The following is a 16,947-nucleotide window of genomic DNA, read 5'->3' on the forward strand; positions in this document are numbered from 1 at the left end:
GGGAATGAAAAGGGGAGGGACAAACCATCATGGCTAGGCATCCTCTGATTTACGAAGTGGAGTGATATGTATACCGGTGCAAGCCAGCGCCAGCGGCGGCGGATCAGGCTGACTGATCAGGTTAGCGCAGATCGTCGTCACGATGACCGGCAAAGAATCCGCCATGGTCTACCAGACAGAAAACAAGATAGGTAAGAGAAGAGAGGGTCAGGGGAGGAGTGGCTTACTGAACCGGCAGACGTCGGAGTCGAGGTAGCCAAGGTGGAGCAGCACCGCCAAGGCCGACCGGCAGCCGCACATGCGGCAATTTGGCACGGATTAGTAGGGCGACAAACCAGAGGAGGCGTGGTCTGTGGCAACTAGGATTTCTGCTGGCCGCACGTAGGAGAGCGGAGGACGTCGCCATGGTTCGGGATCGCAGAAAAGTGGTGAGAAGTAGCCGATCCGATGAGCGGCGACGCAGTAGAGCGCCGTAGCTCGCCAGATTTAGAGGCGGCGGCGTTGTGGTCACAGAGAAATAAGATTTGGCTGGTGAGCTACTTCTAAAGGGGGAGTTAGAGATAATGTGATTTTTTTCTGTAGATGTGAAGGTGGGTACGGGGAGAGGTTAGCAAGTCATGCGAGGTGGTAGGTGGGAGGTTGACCAAACAACACATAGTCCAGATTCGTTGGTAGATATGCATTGTTATATGGGGTTTTTGTTGTTGTAGTGAGAAGTCTCAAGCGTGTAAGCTTGGGGATGCCCCGGTTGGCATCCTACCTTTCTTCTTCGACAACTATCAGTTAGTATCGGTTGATCCTAAGTTTTTGCTTCTTCACATGATGTTTGCTATTCTTAGAATATCATTTTATTTTGTTTTGCATGCTGTTTGAATAAAATATCAAGATCTGAAATTCCTAAATGGGAGAGTCTTCACATAGCTACATAATTATTTAACTACTCATTGATCTTCACTTATATCTTTTTGGAGTAGTTTGTCATTTACTCGTGTGCTTCACTTATATCCTATGAGTAAATGGTTGAATTAATTGAATATAATAAATCTGAAATTATACATGTTTCATATGCTTATCCCTTGGGGAGTAATGACTTCACATATAAGAAGTAGAGGTGGTAAATTTATTGAAGGTTAGCAAACATTGTATTGATCACTTGAACAATTCATGAAAGAATATTGAGGGAAGAGAGATTTCACATATAAATATACTATCTTGGACATCTTTTGTAATTGGGAGCACTCATTAAAATATGACATGCTAAAAGGTTGATGTTGGACAAGGAAGACAACATAATGGGTTATGTTTTCTTATATCCGAAATAAAGTATATTGCCATGGATAATCCAACATGCTGAGCTTGCCTTTCCCCCTCATGCTATCCAAATTCTTTGCACCAAGTAGAGATACTACTTGTGCTTCCAAAAATCCCTTAAACTAGTATTGCCATGAGACTCTACCATACCTACCTATGGATTGAGTAAGATCCTTCAAGTAAGTTGTCATCGATGCATGCAATAAAAATTGCTCTCTAAATATGTATGATCTATTAGTGTGGAGAAAATAAGCTTTATACGATCTTGTGATGTGGAAGCAATAAAAGCGACGGACTGCATAATAAAGGTCCCTATCACAAGTGGCAATATAAAGTGACGTTCTTTCGCATTAAGATTTTGTGCATCCAACTATAAAAGCGCATGACAACCTCTGCTTTCCTCTGCGATGGGCCTATCTTTTATTCTTGTCTTTTACCTTATGCAAGAGTCATGGTGATCTTCACCTTTCCTTTTTACATTTTATCCTTTGGCAAGCACATTGTGTTGGAAAGATCCTGATATATATATATATCCAATTGGATGTAAGGCATCATGAACTATTATTGTTGACATTACCCTTGAGGTAAAAGGTTGGGAGGCGAATCTATAAGCCCCTATCTTTCTCTATGTCTGATTGAAACTTTGAACCCATAAATATCGCGTGAGTGTTAGCAATTGTGAAAGACTTAAATGATAGTTGAGTATGTGAAGTTTGCTGAATCAAACCTCTGACATAGACTCTTCCTGAAAATAAGATGAATTGTAATTGTTTGATGACTAATAACACGGTTTTTTAGTTTTCAAGAAAGTTTATGATCTATACTTTAACGTGTGAATAGTTTTTTACTTGATTATGAAAAGTTTTATGAGATGAGCTACTGTTATGACATATGATGATGCTAGAAAAGGTGATTGAAATTATCATTGATCAAACTTGTGCACCTGCTAGCATTCATACTTCATAAATTATTTCTTTTATCATTTACCTACTCGAGGACGAGCAGGAATTAATCTTGGGGATGCTGATACGTCTCCAACGTATCTATAATTTATGAAGTATTCATGCTATTATATTATCTGTTTTGGATGTTTATGGGCTTTACTAAACACTTTTATATTTTTTTGGGACTAACCTATTAACCGGAGGCCCATCCCAAATTGTTGTTTTCATGCCTATTTCAGTGTTTCGAAGAAAAGGAATATCAAACGGAGTCCAAACGGAATGAAACCTTCGGGAGAGTTATTTTTGGAACAGAAGCAATCCAGGAGACTTGGAGTAGACGTCAGGGACGCTTCGAGGAAGCCACGAGGCAGGGAGGCGTGCCCTACCCCCTGGGCGCGCACCCCACCCTCGTGGGCCCCTCGTGCCTCCCCTGACCGACTTCTTTCGCCTATATATGTCCATATACCCTAAAAACATCGAGGAACAGAATGGATCGGGAGTTCCGCCGCCGCAAGCCTCTATAGCCACCAAAAACCAATCAGGACCCTGTTCTGGCACCCTGCCGGAGGGGGGAACCCTCATCGGTGGCCATCTTCATCATCCCGACGCTATCCATGACAAGGAGGGAGTAGTTCACCCTCGGGGCTGAGGGTATATACCAGTAGCTATGTGTTTGATCTCTCTCTCTCATGTTCTTGAGGTGGTACGATCTTGATGTACCGCGAGCTTTGCTATTATAGTTGGATCTTATGATGTTTCTCCCCCTCTACTCTCTTGTAATGGATTGAATTTCCCTTTGAAGTTATCTTATCGGATTGAGTCTTTAAGGATTTGAGAACACTTGATGTATGTCTTGCATGTGCTTATCTGTGGTGACAATGGGATATCACGTGATTTACTTGATGTATGTTTTGGTGATCAACTTGCGGGTTCGGTGACCTCGTGAACTTATGCATAGGGGTTGGCACACGTTTTCGTCTTGACTCTCAAGTAGAAACTTTGGGGCACTCTTTGAAGTTCTATGTGTTGGTTGAATAGATGAATCTGAGATTGTGTGATGCGTATCGTATAATCATACCCACGGATACTTGAGGTGACATTGGAGTATCTAGGTGACGTTAGGGTTTTGGTTGATTTGTGTCTTAAGGTGTTATTCTAGTACGAACTCTATGATAGATCGAACAAAAAGAATAGCTGCATGTTATTTTACTACGGACTCTTGAATAGATCGATCAGAAAGAATAACTTTGAGGTGGTTTCGTACCCTACAATAATCTCTTCGTTTGTTCTCCGCTATTAGTGACTTTGGAGTGACTCTTTGTTGCATGTTAAGGGATAGTTATATGATCCAATTATGTTATTATTGTTGAGAGAACTTGCACTAGTGAAAATATAAACCCCAGGCCTTGTTTCCTTGCATTGCAATACCGTTTACGCTCACTTTGATCGCTTGCTACCTTGTTGTTTTTATATTTTCAGATTACAAAATCCTATATCTACTATCCATATTGCACTTGTATCACCATCTCTTCGCCGAACTAGTGCACCTATACAATTTACCATTGTATTGGGTGTGTTGGGGACACAAGACTCTTTGTTATTTGGTTGCAGGGTTGCTTGAGAGAGACCATCTTCATTCTATGCTCCCATGGATTGATAAACCTTAGGTCATCCACTGGAGGGAAATTTGCTACTGTCCTACGAACCTCTGCACTTGGAGGCCCAACAACGTCTACGAGAAGAAGGTTGTGTAGTAGATATCACCCATCCGTCCTCGCGCCGCAGCCCTCTAACTCTACAGGTGAGCACTCCCCACGGACTTATAGTATTGTACACATCGGTGATCATTCACGTTGGATACATTTTCAAAGTTAAAAGAGTCCAGCGGGAACGCGAAGCGCAAACGAACGTGAGTGTTCAAATGTCACCATGGGATGAGCCCTTCCTTCACGGTTGTCTCGGTATGGTCAGTCCGGTAAGAGCCATTGCCTGTGGGATCGGATCACGTCTATTCCAGTCAGGTCTAGTCAGCATCAGCTTAAGTTGTCAAGGCGTCCGCCCAATCTTTATAAACGGAAGTGTGTTTCTCTACACTACGAGATACTAGAGGTAGATGTATAGACAGTGCTTGAACTTGCCGTCTATATTCACGTTCGTGCCCTAGTTGCATAATACCAAAAACTGGTGCAAAAAATGGGCTAATGCATTCAATTTGGAGTACTCGCCTTCTAAGATGTTATCTGCCGATGTGAACTGTTATTCCTTTGTAGGGTAACAAGTGGGGGGAGGATATAAGGCGCATATAAGAGGAGGGCGGAGAGAGCGAGTGTCACTCAATTACAGTGTTGTCAGTTACACTTTTGGACTCAACCAACACATTGATCAATTTTCCTCAATTACCTAAACCTACACATGCACCTCGGGTTGTTAACATATATGTGAGTCGTTTGGACTCAGCACGTAAATTACCAAGGATACTAAACTAACAATGCTTATGGGTAGGATGTGGATAAGGTGGTGAGGTTCCACCAAACAATATAAACCAACTATTCCTATATCTAGCGCATTGAGGAAGGCATCGATTGATCACAAACTGCGTTGCAGTGGCCACCCTCCCCCTTTCTACTGTTCTTCTGCACCAAAAAGTCTCAAACTCTAGTGGCTTCTATGAAACCAATGTGTGTTGAGGTCAATTGAAGGGAACATAAGCTCAAATTGTTAACAAGTAGTATCAGAGCCTACTTCCCACACTGGATCTACCAGACTACCTCTTCAAGCCCAAATTCGTGAGGCGGTAACAGAAGAAGTGATGTCCGTGGAAGCGCTAGTTCTTGAGATCCCCGAGAGAACGAGGAGCCTCGACAAGATCAAGGACGTGCGTAAACAATACGATGGCGATCTGCAGCCAATCAAAGCGTTGACAACGTCGGCAACAAAGGCACCTTGGCTTATGTGAGTAAGTTTCTGTCTAATAAGTATGTGCATGGCTTAAGCCTTCAATGTTTACCACCAGGTGGCGGCAACCTTTTTATTGCGGGTTTTATTTATATTTTTCCTCCACCAATTTTCTTCTGGATTTCGAGGCAAGCAACCCAAGCTTGAGAAAACTAACAAGGTCTTCTTTTGGATTTTTTCTTCTCTATTTTTTCGGTTTGCCTTATTTTTTCTAGTTTTTTCGTTCACTTTTTCTAATACATGAACTTGTTTAATTCATGAATATTTGCTAAAACATGAATGTTTTATAAAAAATATTGAATATTTGTTAAAATTCATGAATATAATTTAGTAGTCATGCATTTTCAATATAGAGATCTCTACCATAACAAAAAAATTAATATATTAAAATCTTTCTAGCCGCATTTCCTAACGGAGTCAATAATTCTTTTTCTAGCGGTTTTGCTGAAGTGCAGAGGAGCAGTGGTGCGCTACTGGGCCCCGCACATGTGAGCGTCTTAGCGGCTTCTCTGCGGACCCAACATGATGCACACACGAGCGGGCGTAGCTATGTCTCGCTTTACGTGAGATAGTAGCTCGCATTGCCTACAAGGAGTCGGTAGTGCTCCAGCCAGGAAGCCCCCATATCCTAGATCCCGAGTGTGCAGGCGTGCAGTGGAGATTACAATGGAAATGCAGAAACCGAGGATTCTACTTGAGACTGATATAAGTGCTGCTGCCAGGCTGAACTCAAATGTAAGGGAGATCAAGGGTAAGCTAAGAACTTTTGAGGCATTCAAAGTTAGTGAACTAGACATACTGCTAATGAAGTTGCTCACAAGTTAGCTAGAGAAGGCTGTGGCTTACGATTATGCAAAACTTGGCTTAATGTACCACCTGTTTGTATTGTGAGTGCTCTGGATTGTGCCATAAAAGTTTAATAAATAGCCACAACCTTTTCCCATAAAAAGGGGATTTAGTAGTGGGCCAACTGAGTAGCCATGTGGGTTTGTCACGCGGATGTCACGCACCTATATTTTTCACTTCTGTTTACATTTTTAACATACTAAATACCTATATTACGAAAATATCAATTTAGTTCATTTTTCTAAAGTGTCCATTGCACATATAAACATGATTATGCAGTGTAAAAGAATGTCCACTCAACCTTTAGTAAATGTTTGTACCGATCAAATGTATCTATGTGACATCTCAAAAATGTTCACGCATTTTGAAAATATACATAATATTTTAAAAATATTATACAATGTAAAAAAATATTCATGTATTCACAAATATGGTTCCATAAGATTCAAAGAGCTATACATTACATTTAATTTTTTCCGTTCTTTTCGAAAAAAAGTTTGTGACATTTAAAAATATACTTAAACAATGTATAAGAAATGTTGGAACCAAGACCCTAACCCTAGCTAGCCCTTGCTCGTCTCTAGCGCTCTCTTTTTTTACTCTCGCTCGAACGATCAGAGGAAGAAGAAGGAGGAAGGAGGAGGGCACAATGAACAAGGAGCTTTCTAGCGCACGAACGCCCGCCGCAACTACGACGTTTCCTTGAGCACAAACTCAACACCTCCGCCGTTACAAAGATCGGCGCCGCGATCTTATACCCGGGCCAGCGCTGGGCGACAACCCCCACGCCTCTACCCACTATTGCGCGTGGTTTGGCCCGCTCCACGCGTGCCCACGACTGCACCGAGCCCGCAACGAACCAACGCGATCACCGCGTCCCGATCACCAACGGCTTCACCCCACACACACACGCGCGGTGTACACATGCACGGACACGCCCGCGCACCACACGCACGCACACACGCACACCTAAGCCGCGGACCCGACGCGCCCAGCTCGCGCCCATACACGCGCTGGACGTGCCCGACCCGTCGCCGCGGCTTATTCTGGCCAACATGAAATGCCTCATAGTTAAAAAAATGTTTTGTATCAATGAAAACAATTGTTTCGATTTGTATTTGAAAATGTTTGAAATGTATTAAAAAATGTTCAAAAACATGTATTCAAAAAATGTTAATCATCTATTTGAAAAATGTTAAACATGTATTAAAAAATGTTCTATGTGTACAAAAAAAAGGAAAAACAAAATCTACTTAGTGGAGAAAGCAAACAAGCACACACGAGAATACCAACCCCACGCTATTGCTCCCCGGCAACGGCGCCAGAAAAGAGCTTGATAATCCCCAAGTGAAGGGAATCATCATAGCAATTTCCAAAGGTGGAAGTGATAAGTATGGAGTGTCGAACCCACAAGGAGCTAAAGGTAAGATCAATATTCTCTCAAGCCCTATCTGCCACTGATACAACTTTACATATACCGAACGTTTGCTTCCAACTAGAAACGAGAAATAAAACTACGTTGTGGGTATGAAGAGGATAACTTTGCATGGTATCGGAGAGCTAATATATAAAAGTAGGTGATGTTATCATAAAGTTAGAATATATTCCTAAATATTATAAATAGCGAGTGTGGAATAAGGATGGGTCGGTGTGCGGAATTATCCTAGGCAATCGTTAACAAGACCGGTAGTCGTCATTGCAATTTCATATGAGGGAGAGGCATAAGCTAACATACTTTCTCTTCTTGGATCATATGCACTTATGATTGGAACTCTAGCAAGCATCCGCAACTACTAAAGATCATTAAGGTAAAACCCAACCATAGCATTAAATCATCAAGTCCTCTTTATTCACATACGCAACAACCCCCTTACTCGGGTTTGTGTTTCAGTCACTCACCAACCCACTATAAGCGAATCATGAACGTATTGCAACACCCTACAGCGGGAATCACTCACGCTTGCGCGACACGGAGGGCTCCATACGACAGCACCAAAATAAAACATACAACTCATACCAATCTAGATCATCAATCAACCCAAAGACAAAGGATATCTACTCAAAACATCATAGGATGGCAACACATCATTGGATCATAATATGTGGCATAAAGCACCATGTTCAAGTAGGGATTACAGCGGGGTGCGGGAGAGTGGACCGCGTAAAAGAGATGAGGATGGTGGTGATGATGGTGATGTTGATGAAGACGATCACTGCGGCGATGATTCCCCTCCCGATGGCACTCCGGCGCCACCGAGAGAGAGGAGGAGAGGTTCTCCCCCCTTGTGCTTGCTCCTCCATGGCCTCCCTCCTGGATGGGGAGAGGTTCTCCCTCTGGTCCTTGGCCTTCATGGTGATGATGGCCCCTCCGGGATCCTCCTCCATGCCCTCCGGTGATGATGACCCCCTCCGGCAGGGTGCCGGAGAGGGCCTAGATTCATTTCTCGTGGTTACAGAGGCTTGCGGCGGCGGAACTTTCGATCTAGGTTAATTCCCAAAGGTTTCTCTATATATAAGAGGTTTTGGCGTCGAGAACAAGTCAGGGGGGTCTCCGGGCTGCCCACGAGGTAGGGGGGCGCGCGCCTCCCACCCTCGTGGGCAGCCCGGGACTCTTCTGGCCCAACTCTTTTACTCTATGGCCCTCTTCTGGTCCAAAAATAAGCTCTGTCAAGTTTCAGGTCAATTAGACTCTGTTTGGTTTTCCTTTTCTGCGATATTCTAAAACAAGGAAAAAAAAACAGAAACTGGCACTGGGCTCTAGGTTAATAGGTTAGTCCCAAAAACCATATAAAATAGCATATAAATGCATATAAAACATCCAAGGTTGATAATATAATAGCATGAATACTTCATAAATTATAGATACGTTGGAGACGTATCAGCCTACAAGCACTCCCATAGCCTCCTTTTCTTTTCTAACTATTTTCTATCTTTTACCACAGGTGGCTCAAAGACTGCTTATCTTACGGACTCTTTCGGAGTTCGGCTTCGTGCACTTACCCAAAGGCTATTCCTGTTAAGGTGTCCTTTTACCGAGGCAGGGCGGCGCAGACGTGCGACAGGAGGTCCAAATAATTTTTCGTAGACCGCACTCTCTATTTCGAGCCTGTAAAGTGCCTTCTCCCTCCGGAAAATGTTGTTCTTGCCACTCTAGATTTTGCCAATTTTTCTTATGCCACTCTAGATTTTGACATTTCACTTTTGCCACTCTTAGATTTTGACAATTATCACAATTGCCACTCTGAAAATTTTGCTTTTGCCACAAGAATATTATAGATTTTCTTGATCTTGTACACCCATTTGCAGTTAATGATGTTGTTACCAGCAGTGGAAGGAACCAAATGCCATGTTTTATTGCCCATAAGAGCAGCAAACTCCTCATCCATTGCCGCCTTCCACCTAGGATCACCAAGAGCTTCCTGCAAATTCTAAGGTTCACCGGTGGCACAAAAATTACACCAACTAATACATCCATCCTTATACTCTTTGGGCCTATGAATACCACTCTGAGATCTGGTGTGTGCACGTTGGAGAGGAGGCAGTGGTGGAGCAGGCGCCAGTCGTTGCTGAATTCGCGCAGGTTGAGAGGCTTCAAACATGGCCTCATCAGCTGCGTCGTCAAAAACTGCATGCAACGAACCAGGCTGAGACAAGGAAGCATCCGCATGCGGCAAATCAGAAAGCGACACATCAGCAGTAGCATGCAGCGAGGGAGGCGACAACAGGACGCGGCTTGCCTGCTCCGCCTCCGTGCTCCCATCTATGCCCCGCTTCCGTTAATTTGCCATCGTACGGTGCCAGTAATTTTCCTCACCCCACGTTCCTTTTAATCACCAAAAGAAATCACAAATACCGATATAGTACTACCCATTCCTTCCGTAATGCAACCACATTAATCTAGGAGTAATACGCATCTTATCTTGATGTTGGCGTGAATGGCCTCTTGTGCCGTCGTGCCCCACGCGATGAGCTCGCCGCACTCCCGCCACCGGCTCCCCGTCTCCGAGAAGATCACCGGTGACAGTGTGCAGCTAGCGGACGGCTACATCTACATGTTTTCTCTCTTCCACGCCTGGCGCTGGATGAGGTCAAGGCCACCATTCCCACGGCGAGCTCGCCATGCTCCTGCCACCAGCTGGCCATCTCCGAGCAGGTCACCAGCGTACAGCTACTGAGCACCGCATTCCAGCTCTTCCATGCTCGGCAGACCGCGCGGCGCATGTTCGAGCTGTTCAACCGGAACGGTGATAGGTGCGTGGAGGAGACAGGGAACTCTTTGGGCAAGCTGGGCATCACCGTGCCGTGCGACGAGCTGTCCACCATGATCGTACTCGCACGCATCATCGCCGACAACCACGGTTGCGTGGACGTGGAGGAGTTCTGCGAGCCTCGTACAAGTGCCGCCACCCATGCCGAGCCGTCCACAGCCTTTATTTCCGTCCTAGCACGCGCGGCGGACTGATTGACCTCCGGCGTTGACGTAAGGACTACGCCGGCATGCACGCCGCGATCGTCAAAAAGTACGCCGTCCTCGTCCGGGTCAGCTTACCTCCGGCATCAACCTCTGTACCATATACGCCGCCTGCGGGGCGCTGCGGCCCGTCCAGGCGCGCCCCCTGGAGACCACTCAAAGCCCGAGGCCGCCCCGCCAGTCAACTGGCTGGATCCCACGGACCCCGCGAAGGAGCCGCCTGCGCCCAGGCGGAGCGATCCCGAGGCGATCGCGGCAGGAGATCCAGGCGTGGGAGGCGCGCCTGCAGGATCCTCTGTGGCTGGCGAGCCTGCGGTAGATCCCTGCATAAAATCATGAATTCCAGCTCCATTATCAGAGGCGATTGCGCCATTATTTTCGTCATCTGTTCCTGTTTCCTGCACACTAGAGATGAGTAAAATATGGTTGTAAATAATAAAGAGGAATTTATATAAGACATGTTAACATATATAGAAAATAGCTGGCATCAAGGCTAAAAGAAGCATCCAATGCATGATTGTGATCAGCTAGAGAAGGGGTACACTTTTGTGAACATTGCCTTTTTGAGGACTCGCCGCTCCCCTCCATAATACATATGCTATCTATATTCAGATTTTACATTGATTAGAGGCTTCACTAATACAGTGGAATATATATTACTATTTTTTGTACCCTTTATTCTCATGACATAATGTTTTCCCTTGTAGTTTTATTTAACCTAATCATCAAACAATTTCCTCAAGGTACCAATTTCAAATTATTTTGTGACATTCTTAGCTTAGAGTCTATTGATGATATCTCACTGCCACCCACCCTCAACTGGAGGGCGACAAGATGCGTTTGGCGCATCTAGAGATGTGTACAGGTAGCATGCATGACGCGGTGTGCTTGCCAGTGCGTGTCCTATTGTCAAATGCATGTGTGGATTCGCATGCAACACTAACAGTGTTTGTCAAGAATTGGTGTTTTTTGTCTTTGGACATGACCACTTACGACACGAACTTATAGGTGCAATCCAGGCTAGTTCGGTACTCTTTCCCTCTATAGGGTGTGCGCCCGTCTACCGGGTCTGGAGAAGTTATTTGGGTCTAGTTCATGACTCGAATATGTACAAGTAGATCGATCGACACCATGCCTCGCGCCTAACCATATGCATGCTTTGCGAGCTTGTTACTTCCGTGTCATGTAACCCTCTCGACCAGATCAACGGAGACGAACACCTGACCCAAGAGGTGACACTTGCCTCGGCCCCTACCAAAACAGACGCGTCCTCCTTCGCGTGTTGCATCACAGTGATCACAAGTGTTGCTTCATTTTCTTCAAGCCGAGTTTGGCGAGATCTTGCTCGCACGAATAGGGTCGCGGTCAACTTGGAGGCCATGACTGGGAGGCTTGGTACGGCCTGGATTGTGCAAGATCAGAAACTCGCAGGATAACACGCCGGCGGGGGTGTGTGTGTTGTTGGGTGAAGCTCGTCGGGTGTGCTGTTACTGTGTGGCTAACTGTATAAAATCTTTAAAGCTAAATTTAGGAAAGTAACAAAAATAGAACTGTGACAGAGTGATCACCAACTGACGTGTGTGTCATGACTGCAAAGGGTTGATCCGAACTGTCATGTATGCCACGGAGAATGTTAAGCGCAAGAGAACGTTTGCGCCATCTAAAAGGGAAAGATGGAAGTAGAAGGAGTCGTAATGATGAAGGAGGGGTTCTGGAAGCATCAACGGACGTCTAGGCGAAGACATCATGGCATAGCTGTCGGTGTCAAAACCGGCGGATCTCGGGTAGGGGATCCCGAACTGTGCATCTAAGGTTGATGGTAACAGGAGACGGGGGACACAATGTTTACCCAGGTTCGTGCCCTCTCTATGGAGGTAATACCTTACTTCCTGCTTGATTGATCTTGATGAATATGAGTATTACAAGAGTTGATCTACCTCGAGATCGTAATGGCTAAAACCCTAAAAGTCTAGCCTGTATGACTATGATTATGATCACCCCTACGGTCTAAGCCCTCCGGTTTCTATAGACACCGGAAGGGACTAGGGTTGTACAAAATCAGTTATAGAGAAAGGAATCTTCATATCAGGGCGCCAAGCTTGCCTTCCACGCCAAGGAGAGTCCCATCCGGACACGGGAGAGAGTCTTCGGTCTTGTATCTTCACAGCCCATCAGTCCGGCCTACGTATCACAGTCTGGACGCCCGAGGACCCCTTAATCCAGGAATCCCTCAGTAGCCCCTAAACCAGGCTTCAATGACGAGGTGTCCGGCGCGCAGATTGTCTTCGGCATTGCATGGCAGGTTCCTTCTCCAAATATGCCAACACAGTCTTCGAACACAACGAAGGTGTCCGGCTCTGCAAAACAAGTACCACGCACCACCGCAGAGAGTATAATATTTCACGAGTCCAATCCGTTGACACCTTTTTTGTAGCGTGATATCACGTCACCACCCGGTTATTATTTCGAACCGTTTTTTAGCCTGTCGCTCCATATTTTGAGACGCGGTTTCATTGGCACGTCTTGTCGAAGCAGAGATCGTGTCCCCTTATTGCGGGATCCTCATCAATACGGGCGTGGGTATCCCAACCGTTCTGTTGCCATGATTCTTTAGGAATAGGCATTTTTAAGGCTTAGGAGGTGGCGTTCGATATTCACCGCCTTCATAATGGGGCTAAGGCCCGTCTTGCTCCTTCACGCCAACCCTTTCCTCAACCTCTCCAACCTCGAGTTCCACCACCCAAGGTTCAATTTAATTGCTTCGAGCTTCCCAGTCATGTCCGGACCCAGCCCTCAAGGTCGGTGGGTGGCTACCTCTATCACAGAGGAGGATATTGCGAAGCTCCGAGCGGCACGATACCTGACCATGGAAATTCCCCACAGGCTTCCTGCTCAAGGGCAGGTTATTTCTACTCCCAGATCCGATGAGAGGGTCGTATTCATCTCCCACTTCCTCCGAGGGCTAGGGTTCGCTCTTCACCCCTTTGTTCGAGGGCTCATGTTTTACTACGGGCTAGATTTTCACGATCTAGCTCCGGGCTCCTTTCTTCACGTCTCGGCGATCATTATCATGTGTGAGGCCTTCCTCCGTATCCCCCCCCACTTCGGCTTGTGGCTCAAGACCTTTAATGTGAAGCCGAAGGTAGTTGATGGGAAACAAGCGGAGTGCAGTGGTGCTACAGTGAGCAAACTCATCAACGCTTCTTGGCTAAAAGGATCCTTCATAGAATCTTCCAACTTATGGCAGCAGGAGTGGTTTTACATCACTGAACCGCATGGTACCAAGTGGGCAGCTACACCCGCGTTCCGATCCGGCCCTCCAATTCAGCTCGCATCATGGATCAGTAAGGGGTTGGACTAGGGATCAATCGACGAAGTGCAGACTCTACAGAGCCGCATCCGGAGTCTCCTTGAGAAGGACACCAATCTCATCCACGTGATTCAAGTAATGTTAGTCCGCCGGGTCCTCCCGTGCCAGCGACGGCCCCTCCGTATGTGGGAGTTTAATCCAGAAGGACCACGAACCCTTCAGCACTTCTTCGGCGCGACGCACAGAGGAATGCGGAAGTTATTTTTCGGGACACGAAAACAGTGGCCGGACACCACCGAGGACATCGGCCTCGACTGCAAACATCCGGATACCTCGGTAAGCACTTGACTCCTGAACACAGTTTAGTGAAATATCCCGTGATAAGATACTGAGAAAACCATCTTCTTCCAGGGCTGGATAAAGAAGGCGGAGTGAATGAGGTGTTCGGCCCCTCTTCCCAAAGACTCAGCTAGTCTTGTGCTAACAAGGATGCTGGTCACGGCACCATACCAGGTGCCGGTGAAAGAGGACAATGAGGAGAGCAAGAAAGGAAAGGTAGCCTTTATTCTGAAGGTACACCACACACTGAGTCCAGGAAGATTAAGGCTCCCTCTTCCGAAGACAAAAAGAAGGAGAAGCTGACATTCTTTCTCCCCATGGTAAGAAAAGGGCCGCCTCCGAAGGTTGGGAGGTAAAGGCTCCTAAGCGAGGTAAGACGCCCCTGTCAGGCGGTTCAGGCTCGGAAGGCGCCGTTGTCACACAGTTCCTCCGTAAGGACAAGCCTTTAGCCGAATCGTAAGTGAACAAAGGTGTTTTAAACATATCCCGTTCCTTTTCCTGTTACAAGGGTAACATCTAGAATATATGTTTTGCAGTCCGGCACACAGTCTTCCTCAGTAATCCTCTTCCTCGGGGGATCTTCTTCCGGAGATGATGGAAAGCAAGGCTCCTCCACAAGCTTCCTCGCCCAATAGGGCGGACGACTTCGAGGTGTCGTCCCGGAGGATCTCTCCCGGTCAACAGAGGATAATGAAGACAACGCCCCAAGGTGAAACTTCGGCTGCCCAGGGTCCGGGGTGTGCGGTCCCTACGGGGACCGACAATAAAGGCCACAGACTATCCGGTTTACAGCCGGAGACGACTCTAGGGTCAACAAACATATCCTTTCAAAGGGAGTCCGTACTCCCACATCTGCTTCCAGGAATCCGGAGGTGCCGGACGCACTGATGGACATGTTGCGATATTCGTCTGTCTCAGAGGAACATCGTACCTTGATGGGTACGGTGGTTGAGAGGATTCAGTCCGCGAAAAGCGGATTGAATGAAGCCTTCATGGGCCTGCTAAGAGGCTTCGAGGTACATAATGTTGTATTTTCGATTGTGCTCTATACGCAAAATGCACCTGTGTATAGGTAGTAGCCCTTGAGACTCTGGTTGGCGTCCAAAGGGAGGCAATCAGAGGATCGAAAAAGATATGCCCAGGAAATAATCTAATTAATTGGAACACAGGTTGTTGCTTCCAGGACGACTGCCCACGCTACAGAGGTTGCAGGTTTGAAGCAAAAACTTGATGCGGCGGATGACGACATCATGCTTATTAACAGGCGGCTCGACAAGGCGAGGGGGCTGAAGCCGACAACTGAAAAACTTTTAGATTATAAAAAAACAACCGCATAGGAGGAGCCAAAACTTTTAGGTATAGCCTTAAAATATCATAACATTGTTTTTACAATTTCAATACGTTTCACTCGAATATCATATCTTTCGAGCACTGACCCTCTATCAAGCGGGCACCATCTAAGACATCCTCAAAATAATGCTCTGGCGTGTGATGGTCCTTGCCCTTGGGTGGACTTTTCGCTGCAATATCGGTGGCCTTCATCTTCGCCCAGTACGTCTTGACGCGGGCAAAGGCCATCCGTGCACCTTCAATGCACGTTGACCGCTTAAAGGCGCCGATACGCGGCACCGCATCAACAAGTCGCTGCACCAAACTGAAATAACTATTTGGAATTGGCTCAGTCGGCCACAGCCGGACCACGATGTCCTTCATGGCAGAACCGGATATCTCGTGGAGCTCAGCCCACTCGGCCATCTGTTCATTCAGCAACAGCGGGCGCTTTGGCGTGCCGAATTGCGACTAGAAAAGCTTCTCCGTTGCATACCCTTCCTGCGAATGGTAAAATTGCGCCGCATCGGAGGCGCTCTTCGGCAAATCCAAGAATGCGTCTGGAGAGCTCCACATTTGATTCAGCGGGGCATACTTCGGATCGCCGAATTTAGTCTATAATAAGAAAGGCTCACTGGCTGCTATCTCCCCAGGTTGCCGGATCTCCTCCCGAGCCGCTCTAGACTCAGATCGTGCTTCTCTCGCCTCTTGTAAGGCCTTGTCGAGATCGGCCACTTTGGCTTTGTTATCCCCCTCGAGGAATTCGCACCGGACAGTGGCTTCCTTTAGCTCGCACGCCATAGTAGACATTCTCTCCTTGCACTGGTGCCGAGCAGCCTGCTCGGCTTTTAACTCATCAGCTGCCTTCTTGGCAGCCACATTACTCATCCGGGCTTGCTCCTTGGCTTGGGCAAGTTCAGCCCAAAGGGTCTCCACCGCGGCAGCACTATCTGCAGTTAATTACACATGTCTCAGTATATAATTCTAGCTTCGTGCTCATGTTATTATACATACATACATACACTGACCACCCCAAAACATACCTTGCGCCTCGTCGAGCCACCTATTAATAAGCATGATGTCGTCACCCGCCACATCAAGTTTTTGCTTCAAACCTGCAACCTCTATAGCGTGGGCAGTCGTCATGGAAGCAACAACCTGTGTTCCAATTAATTAGATTATTTCCTGGGCATATCTTTTTCGATCCTCTGATTGCCTCCCTTTGGACGCCAACCAGAGTCTCAAGGGCTACCACCTATACACAGGTGCATTTTGCGTATAGAGCACAATCGAAAATACAACATTACGTACCTCGAAGCCTCTTAGCAGGCCCATGAAGGCTTCATTCAATCCGCTTTTCGCGGACTGAATCCTCTCAACCACCGTACCCATCAAGGTACGATGTTCCTCTGAGACAGACGAATATCGCAACATGTCCATCA

Source organism: Aegilops tauschii, chromosome 1, assembly GCF_002575655.3.
Source record: "Aegilops tauschii subsp. strangulata cultivar AL8/78 chromosome 1, Aet v6.0, whole genome shotgun sequence".
NCBI classification, from domain to species: domain Eukaryota; kingdom Viridiplantae; phylum Streptophyta; class Magnoliopsida; order Poales; family Poaceae; genus Aegilops; species Aegilops tauschii.